Raw genomic sequence first — 17,583 nt, 5'->3', positions numbered from 1 at the left:
AATCCTATTATTGCAACTATAGGGTTACCTCCTTCAAATCTTAATATGAACTTATCCTAACACATTTCATCCTTGGCACACTTAAATTCACTGAAACTCCCTTGCACACACTCTTATTCATTCCTTTCCATGCACTTTGACCTAGTTCTCTCTTGTGATGCCCCAACACTCCCTAACACTCATAAGTATGACATTGACCGGAATGTGTTAGCACACATTTTCACTCCTTGGCATGCCCTAAACCTCCCTAGCTATCATGTTCTCACAACTACCCTTAATTTGTAACTTGTTGTTATAGACATTTTTGTGCCTTACAGCTCTAAGCATGAAATGTCCATAAACCAAGGGCTCATAAGTCCCTAAAAGAGTTTTTCTAACTCCTAAAGGAACAAGGTCAACAAATTACAGCTCTTCCCAGAAGCTCTCCACCAGAAACTGCTCAGAACTAGTCAAATCAGGATCATTTCAGCTGCTCCACTAGCTAGCTGCGTTGCATAGCACCCAAATACACTAGCTAGGTGCGTTGCAATGCACCTAAATGCACTACCAAGGTGCGTTGAGCGGGAAATGACAAGTAGTAGAGTCATTCCACGAGGTGGAGAGACAATGGAAGCTTCCAAAATCTTCTCCAATGACACTTGCCTCACTGAATTCGACGAGGGATGAGTAAGAGGCTCTCAGTCTCCAAGTGGAAGCAAGAACTGACAGAGAGAAGCCACTAATCAACTCATGATCTAACTCATCCTCTTTGCATACATCTATATATGGATCCCTCATCCAAGAGATCCAGAGGCTGGAATATTGTACATTGCAGAGAATTGCTGTTGGTTTTGAGATAGATATCAGAGTATTGGGTGATTTATGATTTATTATAGGTGAAGAGGGGCTTCTCTGCTAGGAGGTTGATGCTAGATCAGGAATCATCGGTTGTAACTCCTCCTGGATCTTCTTGTTATATCAATAAAACTATTTGAGTTTCTCCTACATGCTTGTGTATCATTGATGTTTGTTACATTTGTATGTTTAGCTTAAATCTGATCCTAAGCTATTTATGAATATAAATCCATGTCTTTGTGTAGTTTTCTTCTTCTGTGATCTTACAGGAACTTGGTGAAGCTGGGCCAGTAAGGAAGCAGGTAGCTGGAAGCTGTCAAAGAAGAGAGAGATTGGATCAAAGGACTAGCACAAGACACAGGTTGGTTCATCCTATTTCTCTTTGTTTATAGTTCATAAAGAAGAATACAAAAGTAGTTTTCTCTGTTTGTTTCTAAGGTCACTGTCACACCTTAGTGGGATAGGGTCATTCTGAATAGACACTTTTCCCGATAACACTTGTGAACCCAACTAGGTCCTCGCTTGACTATAAGAGCTTGACCAAGTTACAATTACTACAACTAGACTATGTCGTTCAATTGTGTAGCATGGGTGGTACTCCATAAGCCTAGTGAAATGGGTTTGTGTGAGTTTTGTGACAAAAGGATTTGTGGGAAAAGAACCCAAGCGAAGGGGTTTTCGACCCAAGATGGGGTTTAAAATCTAAAAGAAAATTACAAAGGAAAATTAATATTTCCTAAGGTCGAAGTGGATAAAACCCATAAGTTCTAGAAGGTTTGTAAGAGGCCTAGGAAAATCTATTTAAGGAGGCCTTAGGATGATGGCAAGAACATAAAGTGAGAAAAATCTCATTTGATTAAGGAGGCCACGAGGGATGTAGTCCTAAAGTAGGCTGAGTTAGAGGGCCAAGTAAGGGCTGCTAAAGGCAGGCCGTGATCATCCACGAATAGCAAGATCATCATGTGAGGGTTCTCAAGAATGCCACATACCTTAATGGGTTCGATCTAGGAAGTAGGATGGCATATTGTTGGTTCTCTTCTTAAAAATCGATCTCAATGATAGTTTTGGAATGTGATTTTAGTGGTCTCTCTGTTTGAAGGCCACATCAAATTATAAAATAACAGAGAGGGTTGAGACCCTATCTTGTGGTGGTTAGTAGGCCATAAGGTCTATGATAAAGATCGACAAAAATGGAGGGCATGCACTAGAATTTAGGTCTAGAATAGAAGTAGTTGTGTTCGTAATATTGACTCAAGTAACGCTAGCTTGAGGGTCATAGAAATCAGAATTTCATGTCAGGATTTAGTCAAAGAAATGTCGAGAATCTATGGATTCATATGAACTAGGTCGAGTCTCTTATGGATGCAATATTTGTTGCTTTTCTATGGGTGGTGTTGGTGCATAGATTTTCTGGGTAACAAAGGACAACCTAAGACCACATCACTGAGGACTAGAGAGCCCTCCCACTCTAGGTGTAACTATTGGTCCTTATCACACCACAGGGGATAACCCTCTAATATAATTGTTAGATTTTAAATATGAAAAATAGAATAAGACCAGATGTGAATATTTTCATTGTAGTAAATAGTGGTGACATTCGCAAGAGGAAGGAAAAGATTTGATGATATATAATTCTGAAGTTAGATTCCAAGAGAACAAGAGAACAATAACAAGATACGTCAACAATAAAAATATAATATAAGCAAGGTAGAAATATTAAGTAAAATAAAATAAAGACATTGGTTTTAAAACAAAACCGTGCTCAGATTAGATGAAAACATTTGTAGGAGGAGCAGGCATGTTCATTCTAGTCTATGCTAAAAAATAGTTAATATTGTATATCGGGACTAAAATTCACACAAGAGTAAAACATGAGGATTTTATAGAACATCATACATTGTTGGGAAGGCATAAATGTATCAACATAGTAACATTAAAATACACACTCTAGTTAGATGAAAACATGTGCAACAAGTGTGGGCACGTTTGTTCCACTCTATGCTGAAAAAAAATTAATATTATATATTGTGACTGAAATTCATGCAAGAGTAAAATGTGATAATTTTAGAGAAAAACATACATTGTTTGGAAGGCACAAATGTATCAACATAGTAACATTAAAAATTGTGTTGTGGCTAGACCAAAACATATGCAATAGGTGCAGCAATGTTCATTCCACTCTATGCTAAAAAATAGTAAATATTATATATTAGGATTGAGATTCACGCAAGAGTAAAATTTGAGGATTTTAGAGAATAACATACATTGTTAGGAAGATAGAAATTTGTTAACATAGTAACACAACACCTAATTTTGCAATCAATTTGAAGCATGAATTATATTAACAAAGGATAAATCTTCAATAGTAAATAACTCAAGATAACTCATTTAGTAATTGTGTTGATAATATCGATATCGGAACACAACACTAAATGATTTAACGTCTAAATGAGATCAAGCCTTAGATTTAATTGACTTTAATTCCAATTCAGAATAATAGAAAAAAACGAGAATCGCCAAGAATAATCTTCAAAACTAGTAAGGAAAGTTGTGTATCATGTACAAGCTGTTTCAGTATCTCCAAAGTTTCTTGGACACTGCCAATTGCCCCCTCTTGAATGAGAAAACAGGGGTTTGATACAAGTGGATTAATATTTATTTTAAGTAATTTTATATTAAACAAATACATGTTTCAGAAAGATTTACAAACAGTTTCCCCTCTTTCATAAATGGTTTAAAACATTAGTTGTTCCCCTGAACTTAGGACCTCCATGCACATGGGCTTGAATGGTTGTAACATTATGCTAATATAGTCTTCCATAATGATAGTTTATCTGAAATACAATCCTCCCCTAATGAATAACCTGTGTAACAAGAAAATTGGAGTTAGTTTCTTAAGTAATGAGATAACAAATTCTAAATGAGAGAAACATATTTCTCTTTTCTTATTCCAAATATTTGTTTCCATAATAATGGATGAAAATCTAAAGAAATGTTTTCTAGAATATAGCTAAATAGTATGTAAATTATGATAAATATTGTGAAATCTATTTGGAACCATTTTCAACTAAAAGGAATCGATCAATATGTGTGCATCCAAAATTATGAAATTAATTTACTAGTGCCTTTCACCATAAACTGTTGTAAATCCTCCTCAACCTGTAAACAAAGATCTAGTTTCTAAAATATATTTCACATGTATGAATTCAGGCATGTAAATATAAACCCTTAACTAGAACATTACCGGAAATATTCTTGAGAAATGAATTTATTAAGATGAAGAAAACCCTAAACACATTTAAGTTGAAGAAAACCTTAAATGTTTTACGTGGCTTTATAGATATTTTGCAAAGGTGATTCCAATCTAGAATTACATTTGTAGATGCATTGAATTTTACAGCAAGCATATATTTAGATGAGAGACATATTTAATAAAGAGTTAATACTTCCCGTCATGTGGACATTTGGAGGGAGGTTTAATGACCATTTTAAATGTGATGAAATCCTACGGTGAGATTCATTTAATGGAAGACGTCCATTAAACATCGGGTAGTAAGATGGTGGTGATTTAACCTCCCTTATACACCCAAATGACCTTATTATGAATGAGTGGGGCCTCATATTTAATACAATAACGTTTATACTTAATATCAGTTTTATTCAAAAGTTTATATAAAGTTTATATTTAATATGAGTTTTATGGAAAAATTAATATAAAGATTTTCAAGCCTCTTTTCATTTTAATAACCATTTCAATATTAAAGCCTTCATTAAATGTATTTAAATTTTGAAGGTTTTTCTTTTCACCTAGGGCTTAGATATCTCAAGGTAAAGGTAAAATTTAAAAATTGTGAGTAATTCATGACAAGATCAATGGTGATATTGAGTGAGGTAAAAATAGATATTTTACATTCATGAAATTATATTTTCAATATTTATTACCTACATTTTTTAGGAAATTCAATCCTCCCAAATATATAGGAATTAAAGGATTTGCATAATGATTCGTTTGTATATTTAATTTCCCAATTTTTTTGGACACTGTTTCCCTAATTCACAAATAATGTTTCCTTATTTTTAGGTTCTTACTTATAGTAATAATAATTTATTTATGTATTAGCCACATATAATAGTTAGTGTTATTTAATATTTTAGTCATTTGTATTTTGAATTTTTATGTTATATATAGAATCAAAATAATAAGTAAGTATTTCATATAGATATTTATAATATGGAATTTCTTCAACGTCGCTAAGCTACAAACCCTACTCATTTTTGTTCTAATCTCTTTTACTGATTTCCCTTTTGTATTTTAGGAAGCAATTTGAATCATAAGAGCACAATAAGGAGCCAAATGGCACGGAAACATAAACCAGGACCCTCGGAGGAGACGTAGTTCTAAGGAGGAACATTTTGCGTGACAACATTCGGCTCTAACTGGGGATGATGCTCCCGTGCGGAGGATCAAGAACACAAACCAGAAGCCTTTGTATTGGGCATGGAGTCACAAAAGGAAACTAAGAAACAAAAATTAATGAAAGAAAAATCTGTTTCATCTTAAATGGTCAACCGATTGACAACAACAATGAAACAAGAACAAATGTGAGGCCCTAGCACATATAGATTAACAATTTCAAAGATTATTTACATACATAAAAGACAAATGTTTGTATATTAAGTCTATCGAGGTAGTTATAATAATTATTAAGGCAAAACATTATAAAAATGATAAATTTATGACTTCATAAGAACATCCAATACCATAAAAATTTATACCTACTTACAACTAATGATTAAGAAATCACATAAACCAAGGAGCTAATTAAAGTACATAACAGGGACTTCCATTATTTAAATTTTTATTCATCAAGAATTTTGGTTCCCTTTTGGTCGTGTTGACATGGCTAGTTTCTGCTATGCCAACAAAGGGAACTAACCCGATCGCAAGCCCCAATTAGGCCTGATTTCGTTTTGAATAACTAGTTCAAATGGGTTTTAAGGGACCCCGTAAACTATTAAATGCATTGATAGATTGCTTCCGGGTGGAAGACTTCAATTAAATCAATAAAATAAAACATCTAACCTCTATGTGTTAAATCCTATCTATACTACTTCTAACTACTCTAATCTAGTCCTAGCTATCCTAAGCTATCCTGCAGGAGCATAATACAGAGGTTTAAACATCATATATATGTTCGACACGAGCATGATAAAGAAGATTAAACATCATGCATAGATTCAAGTCCAAATGAATAAATCACTAAATTCATAGCTGGACAAGACTATATTAAAGCTAAATTGCAATCCAATCACTCATATAGGAATCCACATTCTTTTTATGGAATTAAAACTTGCAACTGATGCTTAACTGAATTTCAAATCAGAGACCATTCACAAGTTAACCATGAAACTCAATCACATTCAATTTAACAAGACTAATAGTGAATTGTAAGTCATCAATACACATAAATACAAATCACATTTACATTCATGCAAACAAAAATACTCTGATCCAAAACATATAAAATAACAATCAAATAAGTCTGAATCTAACGGCTCCTTCTTCCCTCAAAACAATCCTCCTCATTCACAATAAAGACAAACCGTTCTTCTCGAAAATCAAAAGCCCTTTCTCCTCTTTGGAGGTAATACTTATGCAAACACCCCTGACTCTAGGTCTACCCTACCTCTTCATCTTCCCATTGTATCCGATATGCAAATTGAGTACACAGAGATAGGATCATTAGCGTGACCACTGACATGTAGAAAGCGTAATGGCTGGATTGAATCATTTCCTGAGGAAGTGAACAGATGTTGGTGAAAAGGGTGACTGTATGTTGTGTTCCCATAATGAATACTCGGACAGCTTTTATTTCGAAATGTACATGTAATGCATGGGGTTCTGGCCTGGAACGCTTGCGGCCAGACATTTAAACACAACACTTCCACATACATGAATCGTCGAATTGCCTCCTGCGTCCTTTACTTCTCATCTGCAAGGATAGATATCATTAGCTTGATGATTGTGAACAATAAAACATAAATTTTCAATCAAATGTAAATGTTTCCTTCATTCATTTTATAAACTATGGAACAAGTGTGAAAAGGATTTATGCCTAAAACACAGTCAACACACAATTTCCCACTCAACCCATAGGCTTGGCACAATTTTTGAGAGCTTCTTTTAATCGCATTCGGGTATCAGGCCCTCCATGGGTCGCAGTACCCATGCTTGCCACTTCCCCAATGTGAAATTACACTATCGGAACTCCATAGGATCGTCTTCTACACTAGAAACCCAATCCCTTTGTTATTTCAGAAAATTTGGAAAACACATGAAAACACAAAAAATCCCTCCTCGATCGCTCAAGCGGGACCTCAAATGTTACATATTGGAGTCCATAAATATTGTCAAGTCTGGCCTATCACATATCGCAATATGCACAAGCCTGGGGCTTCGCCGATTGCGATATTCGATAGGGCTTCGGACCTGAAAATAGAGCCTAGGCCTTATACACAATACGCACAGCGATATGGCAAACCCGTCGAGCCATGAAATATGATATATATATATATATATATATATATATATATATCATATTTCATGGCTCGACGGGTTTGCCATATCGCTGTGCGTATTGTGTATAAGGCCTAGGCTCTGTCGATGTGCGATATGCGATTGGGGTTGGACCCAATAATATATATAATGCAGTTCATAGTGACATCAGGTCTCGAGGCCAAGGGGATGCCATATATATATATATATATATATATATATATATAAAAACCTTGGGCTTAGGCCAATTGTGATATGCAATGGGGTTTCAGTCCTGACATATATGTATAGTGTGGTTTATAACACCATCGGGTTCAGCCCTTATGGCATGCATTATGCACCCAGATTCAGTGCGATAAGTGAAAAAGGGATGGTTTACATATTTTCTGAAGGGTTTCCTTTGTAAAGGGATTATAACAGGACAATGATGCGATGAAGGGTTTTGGAAGCTAAACAAACCTCGATGAGCATATGAATGAAGGTCTTAACAAGGTATATGTGAGGGATTTGTTAAGGGTCTTTCACCATTTGTGAATGGAAGATTTGGTTCTTCATAGAGTTAAAATAATTGGGATGAAAAAGATCATTCAGAGAGATGATAGATCAAACTTATAGGGGACCCATTCAAAATTTGTTATCAGAGCATCTTTTAATAGGGTGGTAGTTGTGGCCACAACAAATGGTGAACCGTTGGGTGAACCAATTATCTCTGTTTCCAAATAACCTTCAGATAAATAAAACATCAAGATGTTAAGATAAACTAGAAATGAAAACTATATAGATGGACAAGCATGGGTTCCACTTAAACATTTGCTTCACGAGGGATAAAAACAAATAGCTTCTACTTACTGATATGATTTTGACAGGCATTCTCCAATGGCAGTATTACAGGGTTTATTGACCTTCCTTTACATATTTCCCACTTTCAAAAATCCCTTTGGGGCTATCACTGGTCTGTCCATACCTGTTTAGGTGTGTACCTCATCTCTTTATTGCTCATCAAGCTTGATGTACACATGTTTATCTTGCACTTCATATGAGAATTTCAATGCTATATTTTCATTGATTGAATGGGGCACAGTCATGGATAATGCCATATTTTTAAACCACTCATGCAAGGTTGGGCTTGTTGTGTCAACTGGTACTCTGAGCCCAGCAACAGTCCTTTCTAACCGGCTTCCCAAACAACCTATCCTTCTAGATTGGCACAAGGACTTGACATTTCATTTCTTTTTAGATAGGTCCTTCCAGTTTCATGCACAAGTACTAGAGCACAATTGGATTTGCCACAGGGTATGAGACAGTGAGCTTAGCCCATGAAAAGAGGTTTACTTTTGGATAGCAGGTATTGGACTATTTAGTGGGGTGGATGGGACCAATGGAGAATGACTGTAAACCTTACAAGCCAGTATAGGCTAGGTCTGAGTGGGATTTATTTAAATGTAGCTTTCTTCCATGCTAGTCCAGCTATAGTTACACATTTTTTTGTTTTATAAATATGCCGCTACATGCTCCACATATCCAAGTTACCAATAGATCTCACATATTTCCCAATAGGTGCCAATGAGGTGTTTCGGTTTGCATTCCACTGTTGATTCTCAAGTGCTCATGGGCTGATAGAAAGTTTGTTTGATTTGCATGGAAATGATGGATTCAGGAACAACATAATCATCAGCAAGTTAATGAGCAAGGGAAATGCCGAGAGTGGTGAATGATAGAAAATATGAAAGTTAGAATGAGACTGTAGGACCACCATTACTTGGCTGAAAAGGAATGTAATTAAAAACAACAGGAAAATATACTTTGCAGAAAACAAAAGAAAATGACAGAAATACAACTAAGCTAACAGTAAAATGAAGTGAACTCTAACCTACTCAGGAGGTAACCACCAATGTGGTGGCTACAAGAAGTATCTCTTTAGATGCTAGCCATTAACAGGGATCTTTTCAATCTCTCCCTGTAATGTTTTCAACCTGTAAGTCCCTTAACCAATTTTTCAACAACTTGGAATGGGCCCAGCCATAGGTGTTGGAATTTTGTGTGTTTACCCTTTGGCTCACTCAGCTTGTCCCATTTTAGGGCTAACTCCCCTACTTAGAAATCTTTATCTCCTGCCAGATGATGATCAAACCATTTTTTTACAATCATTTAGTGATTTTTGAATTTAATTCTGGCTCTATCTCTTAATTCCTCCAACTTCATCAATTGGTCAATCCTTTCTTGAAGCAAGGCTGAAGGGGTTCCTCTTGAAGCTTGGGAGAGTTGTGAGGGAAGGGTAATGCTGCGGCCAAGATGGCTTCCTATCCACAGACGAGGAAGTATGGGGAGTTTCTGAAGGCCACTTTAGGGGTGATCCTATCAACCCAAAGGGCATTTTTCAAGACGTTGTGCCAGTTGCTCTAATTATCAGCGACTCACTTGTGGATTATGCGGATAAGGTTTTTATTAGAAGACTCTACAACTCCGTTTCCCTGGGGGTAATAGTTTGTTGCATACTTTATGTGGATTGACTTATCAATGGTAAACTCAGTCAGTCTCAACGACGAAAAGTAAGAAGAATTATCAAAAAATAGAGCATAAGGGATGCCATACCTATTGATAATGAATTTCTCAATGAATGATATTACCTCATCTTCATTCACCTTCCGCAGCAGGATGGCTTCGGTCCATCTGGTGAAGTAATCAGTCGATGTGAGTATATACTTGTGTTGTTGTGAGGAGTTTGGAGTGATATCGCCTATGACATCTACGCCCTATTTCTGGAACAGTCGATAAATCATAACAGGCCTGAGGGGAACAACGAGATTTCTTTCTCATCTTATGGTGGTCTAGCACACCTTGCATTTGCGAGCATAGGCATGTGAGTCTCTAAAAACTGTGGGCCAATAATATCGGGCTCTCAATATTTTACAAGCAGTGGTCTCTCCACCATAGTTACCACCTACTGGGGCATCATGCATTTCTTTCAGTACATGGTTGGCATCATATTTCTCCAAACACCTCAACCAGATTCCATCATGATTTTTTTGTATAAGAGGTTGTTGGCCAAATGATACAGATTAGATTTCAATCTGAGTGCTCTCCTTTATTATGCATCTAGGTGTTCAATACATGATCCCCGCACTAGATAGAAGTGTATGTCATAGTACTGTGACTCAGGGTCCAAAAGGGCTTCTGATGCTTCTCGCTCATACATGAACGCTTCATTACTCCATAAGGGCTCTTACCTGAGCTCCATTTTTGTATATTGCATGCTCGGCATTCCTAATTCTTTGGATGCCTCCGTTTGGTCTGTTAAGGCTTCTGCCACTAGCCTGCAAAGTCCCTACCCTCAAACTATCTGTGCCGGTTTTATCTCCAGGTTGAAATATTGAAGGGCACTTATCCAGTTCCCTCTTTGTTCACCCATTTCTTTCTGCACGAAGAGGGCTTTTATAGTAGGACGGGGCACGATGACTTTGGTCTTGGCCTTTAGTAAATAAGGGTGGAAATGTTTAACGGCCTTGAAAGATGCATAGCCCTATTTCTCCACATCTGGGTAATTCAGTTCCTCTCCTTGGAGATTTGAACTTATGTAGGAAATGGGGACTTCACTACCATCATCATTTTTGTGAGTGAGAATTGCAGCATATGAAAGGTCGGAAGCAAAGGTGTATAAGAAGAATTCTTTACTGAAATTAGGGCTGATGAGTGTAGGAGCTTCACCAATGACTTCCTTGATTCACCAAAATGCTTCCTTGGCTTCGTGGCTCCATTTATACACAACATTTTTCTTCATCATCAACTGTAAGAGGCATACTATTTCTGTGAAGCCTGAGACGAATTTTCTAATGAAATTAATCCTCCTGAAGAAATATTGCACGGATTTTTATTGGCAAGCGGTTGTATTCTCATGATGGTTTGTATTCATTCAAGATCAATCACAATCCTGTCTTTAGAAAGGATATGACCCAATAGTTTCCCCTCTGTGACTGCAAAGATGCTCTTCTTGGGATTCAAAGAAATTCCATACCTTTGGCATCTTTTGAAAATCTGCCTCAGGTGATGAACATGATCCCTTTTGCGATATGAATACACAGTGATGTCATCCATGTGCACCACTACTGATCTATACATCAACACTCGGAAAGTTATGTCCATAGCTCTCTAGAATGTGGCACCTGTGTTAATGAGCCCAAAAGGAATTTTACGATATGCGTAGGTGCCCCATTTGGTGTTGAAGGTTTTCTTGAGCTGATCCCCATGAGATACCAGTACTTGATTATATCCTAAGAACCCATCTAATAGGGACAACATTTCAGACCCAGAAACGCACTGAAGGATGTGTTCCATAGAACGGATAGGATAGTTATCCTTTTAAGAGGCTTTGTTCAGGTTTCTGAAGTCAATACACAGCCTGATGTCTCCATTTTTCTTTCTCATTGGCACAATATTGGCTACCTAGTGGGTGTGTCTGATCGGGAAGATGATTTTAGCATCTAGCATCTTGTTCCGTTCTTTCTTCACAAATGGTTCCAGGCTTGGATGCATCTTATGAAGTTTTTGTTGGTAGGGCTTGGCGTCCCTTTCCAAAGGGATCACATGCTGAATAACATTGGTATCGAAATTCTTTAGGTCTTCATATGTCCATGCAAAGACATCCTTATAGTCTTTGAATAGACTGATGAACTCAACCTTTTCTTGAGGAGAGCACCTAAGGCTCAGATTGACATTTTTTGGGTCTTCTTTGGTCCCAAGGTTGACCGTTTCATACTTCATGGATGAACTGTGCATTTTGCAGTTAGTCGGTTTCTTGAATTTATCATGTGATTCATATAAGTGTTCCATCTCAACAACTAATTTTGGCATCACATTGGGCTGATACTTTTCCTCATATTCCCTCTCATTCATAAGCTTGTCATGCTCCTTTTCGTTAATGATTGTATTCTTGAATGTCTTCTCGCAGTGCAAGAACTCAAGGATTTTCTCATCATCTTCGAACACCTACCAGTTCGAGATGTTACTATGCGCAGATGCTTTGAAAATCAATTCAACCGAACATTTATTTTTCTTCAATCTAAAATCAGGAAAAAGTTTAGTAGCCATGTTAGCCATCAGATCAACATCTTAGTTTTGGCCTTGAGGTATGTATGTAATATTAAAGGAATCAAAATTGTCAATTAAGTCCCATACCTCATGCTGGTACCTCACCAAGTGTGGTGAATTGCAATGTATTCTTTTCCTTACCTAATCTACGATTATCTGTGAGTCATCAAAAAATTTAAGATTTTTCACATTCATACCAATGGATTTCTTTAGGCCTTGCAGCAGGCCTTCATATTCTGCTACGTTGTTGGTGCATGCAAACTCCAACCGGCTGGCCATTAAATGTTGGTTCCCTTGTGCGTCAATGAGAATACTTCCAGTACCTACACCTTCAAGGCAATTAGAGCCATCAGAATAGAGTGTCCATAATATGGCATCTAATGTTACATCATTTGAACTACTATCTACAAAAATAGTCCTATCATCTACTATAGTATAGGATGGTTCATCAGTTGGATTATGCGAGGGAATTTCCAACTGTGTGTGTGTCAAAGTTTCTTCAGCAGTTTCTGCATGAAACTCTCCAAAACAGGTTTTTGTAGCATAAACATTGAAACTATAGTTCCCAAGGATGGAGTTGATAAACATTACAAGTTCATTGGGACCATTTAGTTCCATTACCACATACTTCATGTATCTTTCCCTTTCAAATCTTAGCATATCACCTTTTCCCTTCGGAGGCAACAAGAGATGGGACAAATCAGTCAAGAAGTATCCATTCAATTTCGCTAACTAGTCCCTGCTAAGTAGCATTCCATAAGCCTCATGTATATCGACTACCACTATATTAATGACTTGTGTGTACTATGGTTTAGCAACCATCCGAATCAACACATTTTTCAATTCTCCAATTACTTTCACATTTTTCCTATCTAATTGCATGATTCGAGGTCCAGTTTTTTCAGGTATGGCCTAAAGTATTTCAACAACAGCATAAGGCATAACAGTGGATGAGGCACCAGAATATACCAAGAAATTGTGGACATTCATGTTGAAAATTTCAAACGTGATGAGAAATGGTGGAGTCATAGATTTCAATTTCCTCCCTATCATGGTTGTGCTAACATCTTGGGGTTTTGGATTCATTTTAGATAATGTGGCCTCCATAGCTAATGGTATTTGGGCTGCACTAGTGGTACTAATAGGTTTGGACATTGGCCTTTTGGTTTGGGTGCTTGAGGTGGTGGGGGTTTTTTAGTTTCGCTCATTCATAGCTTTCAGCAACAATCTCTTTGCTGTATTAATTTTAACAAGTCAAAATATGTGATATTAGCCCTACACTTCTTGAGATCATCCACAATATTGTAATCAATGTTATAAACAGGATAGGGCAAAGTAAACATACCTATTTTTCCATTCTTAGGTGGGAGTTTACCATCTTGAGTAGCCTTCGTTGTAGTGGGAGATGCATTTTATTTCTCTGGGTGACTTGCAATAGGGGTATTCTTGGATTGACTGCGAGGCCTGCTCTTCTCAACAGGAACTCTAGGAGCAGATGCTTTCACAGGCAAACATCTTGCTTTCTTCAGTCTAAGGTCTTTGTCGCACCTGGGAGTGGCCTTTTACTTCGCGTGTGGATTTCATTAGCATTGATTTCTGCACTGTTATCTCCTTCATCATCAGTCTCATCGCTATGGAAATCCCATAGGACATTAATTTTGGTTTCCGCATCCAAGGGTTCTTCTAATTGGTATTCCTCCTTGTCTCCTTGTTATGGTTCAAACTCCAGTATAGGTTCTTCTTTGTTAAGGAGTGATCCAATAAGAGCCAACTCTTTTGTGTTTAAAGCCCCTTCATTAGGTGGAGCACGCAATGCAAGTTGACGATGACCACCTTCTATTTTGTTCCGATAGAAAGGTTTGAAGGGTTTTCTGTTATTATAATCTCCTCCCTTCCCACTTGTACTCTCTCCAGCATTTCTTTTCATATCGATGACTGTGTTTGTTAGTTTCCTAATGATTTGATGTGAACCTTCCACATCTGTGGCATCCTTTTCTTTGGTTTTAGCCACTTTGTTTCCACTCCCACTACTCTTCTTAGATGATTGGAAGGCTTTCTTCACTTCAGTTGTACAATGACATATTGTGAGGCTAATCATTTCATTTTCAACTTTCCCTGCTTCATTGATAGCACCTTGTAAGGTTTTCACATTACTCCTTTTAACCCACATCGCTATAGGGACTGGGACAACAAAGACATATAACTCCATGAGCACTTCATAAGTAGGTCTAGCATTAGTTGGGATTCTATTGAATAGAGTGTTGAATCGAATGTTAAAATCCTTGAATTTCTTGTTGGTTTCCATTTTCAAATGGGATAGTTCTAAAACTAAGGCCGCAAGTGTTTTGTCATCACCAAAACTTGTCTAAAAAGGTCTGCTGAAAAGCATCCCAAGAGGTAATCAACCATATTCTCAAGATGAAATACCATGTGGAGGCTGCACCAATCAAAGTCAAAGAGAATAGGCAACACACCACATCTTCATCGGTGACCCTCAACCTGTGCAAGGCTAGGAAGAAAGATTGAATATGGTTATCAGCAGTATCTCCCCTCTCAGGGTCGAAATTAGGTAAGACTCTTTCTGGATTTTTGGGTAAGGGATGTTGCTACCTAGATACTACTACAACATTCTGTGCAAGCTAGTGAGGGAGTGCTCTTGGAGGAGGTGGGGGTTGATTCCCACCCGGAGGAGGAGGTGGACGTTGATTCCCACCTAGAGGAGGAGGTGGAGGCTAATTCCCACCTGGAGGAGGGACGTTGGCCATATTATGGACAGGGAAGTTTTGGTTGGAGGCTTCTCCATTAGGATTCTCAAAATCAAACGAGAAGTTACCTTTAGGAGTGGAATCCTCAGGAATTTCTTTCTAAGGGGTGTCTATACTTTGCAAGGATTCTAGCACAATATCTTCGAGAGAAGTGGCTACAGATGTATCTTCACTTAGGCTAAATATCCTTGGCTTTCTCTTAGTTGTAAGAGGTAAAGAGTGAAACATGGTAAGATGAGAGAGGGAATGAGTGTAAGCCTGACTAAGCATTCTGACTGTTGGCATTATGACATAGGTTTGGCACTATGACACAGGTGTTGTCCTTGATGGCAACTCACCCAGATGACAGATCAGTTCAGGCTCTCAGATTGGAAGAAAAAGAGATATACGTATTTTCCTCTTAACCATATCGCATATATATGCAGGATTTCCGATCAAAAGTTTCATATGTGTATGCACACACTTTCATGCATGGAAAAGTTTGTACATTTGTGAAAACTTATTTTTATTCCATGGTATTTGAACCTATGGTTTTGGACCATGATATCTTGTCCAATGTATTAAACCTAGGTACTGTGCCCCAAGTATTGGTTCTAAGTGGTTTTGGACCATGGTATTGAGTAAGGCCTACGACTATAAAAAGGAAGGAGATCATTAGGCAAAGGCATTCTGTTATAGACATTTTTGTGCCTCGCAGCATGGAGCATGAAATGTCGATAATTACAGGGATCCAAAGTCCCTAAACATGTTGTTCTTACCCCTAGAGGAACAAGGTCAGCAAACCACGGCGCTTCCTATCAGTTCTCCACCTGAAAACACTCAAAAACAGGCTATTTTTGGATCATGTCAGCTGCTCCACTGAGCATCTGCGCTGAATGTCAACTGCTCCTCCTTGTACCTGCGTTGAAAGTCAAAACCAATGAAGGCTACCTGCGCTGGGCGAGATTGGCCAAGTGGCACAGTCATTCTGCAAGGTGTCAACTGCCCAGGAAGCTTCCAAACTGACACTTGGTTCAAGGAATTCTCCCTATGATGAGTAAGAGGTACTTGATCTCCATGTGGAAGCAAGGATCTCCAAGTGGACTCAAGAACTGAAGTTTAACTGAAGAGGGAGAGGACACAAGGCAGCTTTAGGTCAGTCTCAAGCTGACTCATCCTTTCTCCAAATCTCCTATATATAGAGCTCTTCTATGAGGTCTAGGGAGGCTGGAATTTTGTGCAAAGCAAGGAAGTGCTGTTGGTTTACAGTTAGAGCTATTGGGTGATTGCTTTTATAGAGGGGAAGAGGAGATTTCTTGCTGCTGGGGAGGTGCTGCTGGATTGGAGCCATTTATGGTTGTAACCTTCTCAGAACCTTTTTCTTCTATCAATAAAGCTTTGATGTTCTCCTATATACTTGTATTGCAATGATGTATTGTTTTTATCTGTATATTTGATTCATTCTAATCCATGCATCAGTTATGAGTACATGTTTCTTGTAGTTTCCCTCTCTTGTTTTTGCAGGATCTCTGTGTAGCTGGGCCGGCAAAAGGAGCAAGGAGCTGGGAACAAGAGGCAAAGAGAGAAGACAGGATCGACAAAAGTGAAAGACATCGGTTGGTCAACCTTTTCTTCCTTCTCTGTACTTTCATAAAGGAAAAATATCAAAGCTTTACTTTCAGTTGTTGCTAAGGAACTATCATCCTTTGAGTAGGGATAGGGTCATTCCGAGTCGGATACTTTTCCCCCCAACACATTCACTCAAGCATTGAATATCTTATGAAGAGCAAGATCTAGAATACTGGTCATTGGGTTGTGGTGCATAGCTGGATTTGAATCAAGGAGGAACTTGAGTGCAAGAAGAAGGATAAGTTTTATTGATGGGTCAAGATCTTAAGGCCTGAAGAGAAGTATCTTTGTGTGATTTTGATCTGTTATATTTGGCACATGACTTGATCTATAAATCTGATGATCTGAGTATTACTAATTTCTGAATAACTGAAAAGGGTAAGATTATCTTTTATAGATCTGTACGCAGGTTCAGTGAAGAGAAGGCACGTATACACGCGGGTTCGGTAATTCAAAATTGCGTATACGCAAGTTGGCCTTATTACAGAAGCATATGAACACATGTTTTTGCATATTGAAGTAGTGTATGTCTCATGAAATATGTTTTAGCTACTATTTATTGCTGCAGTGTTCTGGGTTCAGGATTGGATCTAGTTACTGTTACTGTATTCTGGTTACAACTTTTTGAGAAGTGATTGGTTGATTCAGTATTGGTTTGTACAAAGGAGATTGGTTGATGCAGATATACTTGATGTTTGATTGATGTTATTCATGGATCTAGTCTAAAAAATTATG

The sequence above is a fragment of the Pinus tabuliformis genome, chromosome 4_2 (assembly GCF_031772625.1).
Source record: "Pinus tabuliformis cultivar Carrire ecotype Pingquan chromosome 4_2, CPIR1, whole genome shotgun sequence".
Classification (NCBI taxonomy): Eukaryota; Viridiplantae; Streptophyta; class Pinopsida; order Pinales; family Pinaceae; genus Pinus; species Pinus tabuliformis.
Note: the sequence above shows the minus strand (reverse complement) of the source record.